The 5,153-nt window shown below is 45.2% G+C and overlaps 1 protein-coding gene across 1 annotated transcript in view; it reads left to right on the top strand.

The window, feature by feature from the left end:
• Positions 1-1,123: 1,123 nt before the first annotated feature.
• Positions 1,124-5,153, top strand: part of Kiaa1109 (KIAA1109 ortholog) — a 207,895-nt gene continuing 203,865 nt past the window's right edge. The window contains exons 1-2 of the mRNA XM_005370400.3: positions 1,124-1,284; positions 2,358-2,434. The gene's annotated coding sequence lies outside the window, so the exon portion shown is untranslated. The remainder of the gene's footprint in view (positions 1,285-2,357; positions 2,435-5,153) is intronic.

Genomic DNA, 5,153 nt, shown 5'->3' with positions numbered 1-5,153 from the left:
TCTCTCTGGCTGCTTCCTGCTGAGCGGGGACGTTGCATTCTTGCTGCCATTTCCAGTCACGCTGGGATTTTCAGTTGCTGTTGGTCTGGCCGGTTGCCCCTGGTTGGGACAGAGGTTCAGGCCAGCTGATCTTACCGCGTGCTGTGCTTCTATGCCCTGAGGCAGGTCCTGGTGTTTGCAGCTTAGCAGACCCTCAGTGCTGCTTGGCCTTGGAGTTGCAGCTGCTCAGACTCCACTGCAAACTCTGGAGGTAATTCGAACCACATGAATATACCTCCCTTTCTTAGCATACCTTGTTCAGCAGCAAAATTCAGATCTCTACCAAGCCTGTCCCAGGATGACACATTAAGATTGCCAGAGACGGCAAACCAAGGAGCAATTGTGTCACATTCAGTCAAGAACCTCTCCTATGCGTTCTGTAACAGCTCGTTAAGAGCCAGAAAAGTCAGTTGTGATGTTGAAGCGCCCATTCTAAAATCCCATTCTTAAACCGTCCACTTTGATCGTGGCTCTGACTTTAAACCGTCCACAGGGTGGCGAGCGCAAACCACTGCCATTATTAGGATAATAACGTATTTGGTTGCCTTACTGTGTCAGCGTTTTACACAATTAAGTACATCTTCTGTGAGCACTCATTTCACACCATACGGCTGACTCCCTTTTTTTGTCCTCTTTTTCCTATGTTGACTGTACTATCCACGTTATCAGGACGGTGTTTATCTCCCACTTTGAATCTTGAACAAGGTAGTTTTAAATTCTCGGTGACTTGTGCTCTTCAGACTAGGTATCACTCTATGGTCACGGGCCAGTGACAAAGCTCAGGCTTCGTCCCTCTTCGAGTCCCTCTTCCAGGTTCCTTTGCTCCAGGACCCGCCCCTAGGTTTCGCCTGGAGTCCTTGCTTAGGTCTCGCATCTCAGGGCCCGCCCCTCGGTCCAGGCCTTACGCAGGAGCCAGGACCTTGCCCCAGACCTAGCTCCGCCCCTCCTCCCAGGCCCCGCCCTTACGCCTGGCCAAATTTTCCTCGGCTCCATTCCCCGGTCAGCGAGGGGTGGGGCCCACTCGGTTCTTGGGCGGGGCCAGAGTGGCGTGCCTTGAGGCGCCGACGCCCTGACGTGAGACGCCGCCGGTTGACGTCGCCGCAGTGCCGCTGGCCTCCACTGCTGCCCCGGCTCTGCTCCTCCGCCCCATGGGCGTCCGAGGCTGGCGGCGGCGGAGCTGGAGCTGCGCAGGCTGAGGGTGCAGGCATCGACGGAGGTCCCGGCTCGGGCCTTCCGCTCTGTCAGGTGAGAGGAGCTAGCGAGGCTGCGTGCGGCGAGGGCCTGGCGGTCGTGAGGTGGGCAGCGCCTTTCCCGGGCGAGTCCTTCCGGGGAGGTTGGCGGGGTCGCGGCCGTGGCGCGGGGCTGGGGACGCGGGGTCGGAGGTTGCGGTCGAGGCCTAACAGGCCCTGACAGCCGGGCGCCGGGCACGCGCGGAGCTGGCGGAGCGAGCAGAGCAGGGCCGAAGCCCCCGGGATGGCCCGGCTGCCCTGATGCGGGAAGGCTCGTCCAGTAGGGCACCCACCTCAGTGGACAGCTCTCCGGCCAGAAGCAGGTCCGGAACGGTTGTCTTCCTTCCGGGGTGTCTTAGTTACCGTCCTTGCCCCATTGGTTCCCGTGTTGACAGCGGGGTGTCTGGTAAAGGGAACGAATTCTTGTAAATTTCCTCTGAGGAAGTCACAGGTTCTGGAACTGAGAGAGTAGGTTTCAGCTGGTCTCGTGGTGCTGTTTTCATCCCATGCATGACAGTGAAGCAGATGTAGTCTGACAGGTGTAAAAATGGGTGAATTCTTGAGACTATCTGACATATCAGCATTTAACTGGTGTGGTGTCATATGATAGTGCCAGCACTATTAGGAACCATCCCCACACTTTGTGGCTGAGAACCTTGAAGCACAACTGTTTCAAACCTGGCATTCTCGCTTCTTTATAGCCCCTCAGTCAGCATGCAACCCAATCCCCCAAATGTCTTAGAGTTTGCAAGGCAACGGTCATTTGGTAAACAGTGTGCCCGGTGTCCAGAGTAGAAGGGAAACTAAGTCACGCTTCTTTCCAGGGAAGACTCGGTGTCAATAGGAAAACTCTTTCAAGGACACACTTTCAAATGTGTCCTGACTCCTACCTCAGTGACTCCTAGGTCACATCCTTTTCATATGTAGAGTGGTTTTGAAAAGTTCAGTTTTATTTGAGGTCTAGGAGTTCTTAATGTAGTTATTGGACCAATATCGAAGTTTTCTGGCGTGTTAAATAATTTAATTTGAAAGCGTCACTAACAAAGTTAGGATACCCTTTATAATTGGTTAATATGCTGTGCTTTTCAGACTTAAGATGAAACGCTACAGAAGGGCCTTCAGAAGTGGAAAGATAAACAACATTGAAGATTAAAAAAATACGTTGTGTAAGTATTTTTGCCTAAGATTAAAGAAAAATCAAATTTCTTATTAAAGCCCAGATAGAAAAATGTTGGATTTATGCTTCTTTTGTGTTCGGTACATCTGTGACCACCAAATCATGTTGTCTGAATTTTGGACTGTTGATACATGATTGATAGTAAGTCAAGTGCTTAGCTTTTGTGTTGGCAGAGGTAAGCCCAGAGAAACCCATGCTTCATTACCAAGTTCCAGTATTCTTGTCTTTTGCTTGCTTTATTAGCTGCTCATGTTTATAAAAGGTTTAAAAAAGAATATTTATATGTATCTCTGTTTGACATTGTTTGTTTTTTGAGCCCATATCACCAAAGTCAAGGCTTGTCTGGAACTAGAGATCATCCTGCTTCAGCTTCTTGGTATCAACTTGCAGTATTACTGAACTTAAAACCTTTTCTTTTTTTTTTTCTTTTCTTTCTTTCCTTTAATTTTGGGTTCTATAGAGATAACAAAAGACATGGTTAAACATGATTGCAAGTAGTTTAATTCATTTAATAGATATTTATAGAGTATATATACATACACATATATATAGTTAGGGTTAAGGGTTAGGGATATATATATATAATTTGAGCTTCTGGTAAGAGATTAAACTGTTCAGTATGGTAGAAGAAGAGGAAAGAACCCCTTTTGTTTCTCCCCAATCAATCATTTACTGTATGAAGATCATGCAGTAGATTTTTATATTAGAGGAACTTCTTATAGTAGAGGAGCTTCCAGCTCCTCTTCATTAAGCAGTTGTTGTACTATGAGATGTGTCTGCACTGTGTAGCCCTAGTTCCTGTGGATACCCTCTTGCCTTGATCCTTATGCCAGAATACCATACTGTTCGTACTCAAAGGTTGAATTAGTTTCTTTTCTATTGCTGTGATAAGACACCATGACCAAGGCAACTCAATTTGGTTTGTGATTCAGAGGATTTGAGTCTATGGAGGTGGAGCAAAGGCATGGTGCCGGACAGCTGCAGCAGTAGCTAAGAGCTTACATCTTGATATAAAATAGGCATCATAAGCAGGAGACAGAGAGCACTAAGAATGACACTAGTCTTTGAAATCTTAAAGCCTGTCAGCAGTGACATACCTATTCCAAGGTCTTACTTCCGAATCCTTCCCAAACAGTTTTACCAACTGGGAATAAATATTTAAACATATAGGCAATGAAGTTCATATTCTCATTCAAACCACTGCATTTCACTCCTGGGCACCCATTGACTCATAGCCATATCATAATTCAAAATTTAGTCCAACTTCAAAAATTTCCTTAGTTTTTCGGTCTTAACACTTTTGAAAAATCTAAAGTTTAAAGACTCTCCTGAGATTTAAGGCAGTCTTTTTATTGTAAACCCTTATAAAATGAAACAGCAATTTAAATACTTTAAATATACAATGGTTTAGAATATTGATTACCATTCTAAAGGGGAAGAATTTGGTACATAGTAATGAAATACGGGCCCAAAAGAAAGACAGAAACTCAACAGGAAAAACCCCTGAGCTCCATGTCTGATATCAAAGGGTTTAGATGACTTCTCTTCCAGTTTTTCTGCCTGCAACATACATCTCTTGGGCTTATTCCACTCCCTGTACTCAGCTCTCCCTGCAGATATCCTATGGCTCTGACATCTCTTAACAACTTGAGGCATCCCACACAACTCAGGCTTCATTTTCGCTGCTATCCTTAGGCACTGAGGGAGTTTCTATAACTTCTTTAGTCTTTTATCCTTCATGATTCTAAGCCAGAACAGTGTGAAAAACCCTGCTAAATTCTGCTGCTCACTTGGGATGGAGCCTGGTCTCACATTTACTGCAGCTTTATTTGTTGTTGCTTTTAAATTCCTTAGGCCTTTTCAAGTTGGAGGCTTAGTTGGCTGGGGTCTTTCCCTTAGTGTGCCCCTCCCTTTATTCCAGTGCAGATCAGGCCTAGTCTTGATCTTACCTCCTTCAGTAGAAGTCTTGCTTCCAACACTAAATTTCCGGCTGTTCTTTTTCTCTTCAAGCTGTACATTTTGTATTTTTATTTACCCTACTTGCTCTTATTCTTTGTAGATGTGCGTACATTAACAACTGTATGACAGTCAATATTAGGCTGTCTTGAGATCTCCACTGCCAAAGAAATTAGTTCATTACTATTCAATTTAGACTCAGGCAAAGTTTTAGGACAAGGGTAGAAGGCAGCTTCTTTGCTAAAATATCACAAAAATGGTCTGTAGTACAGCTGAAACTTCTTCAGCTGGGTCTCCATGGTCAACATTGTTCTTAGTAAGTCTGTCTTCCAAGCTCCTACTAGGATGGCCTAATAATCTCAGTTTACATCACTCAGCTGCTTTTCTAGTCCAAAGTCTCAAAAAGTCTTCCATATTTTCCCCAAACAACAACAAAAACAACATGGTCAGGACTGTCACAGCAATAACCCACTTCCTAGTATCAACTTAGTTTCTATTACTATGATAAAGACACTATGACCAAGGCAACTTATAAAAGAAAGTTTTATTTGGCTTATGGTTCTAGATGGTTGTTTATGATGGCAGAGCAAAGACATGGTAGCAGATGGCTGGATGGATCCACAAGTGGGAGGCAGAGAGGGGAGTCCTGGCAAGGAGAAAGACACTATGACCAAGGCAACTTATAAAAGAAAGTTTTATTTGGCTTATGGTTCTAGATGGTTGTTTATGATGGCAGAGCAAAAACATGGTAG

The sequence above is a fragment of the Microtus ochrogaster genome, unplaced genomic scaffold (genome assembly GCF_000317375.1).
Source record: "Microtus ochrogaster isolate Prairie Vole_2 unplaced genomic scaffold, MicOch1.0 UNK78, whole genome shotgun sequence".
Classification (NCBI taxonomy): domain Eukaryota; kingdom Metazoa; phylum Chordata; class Mammalia; order Rodentia; family Cricetidae; genus Microtus; species Microtus ochrogaster.
Note: the sequence above shows the minus strand (reverse complement) of the source record. Positions and strands in the feature narration are given on the sequence as shown.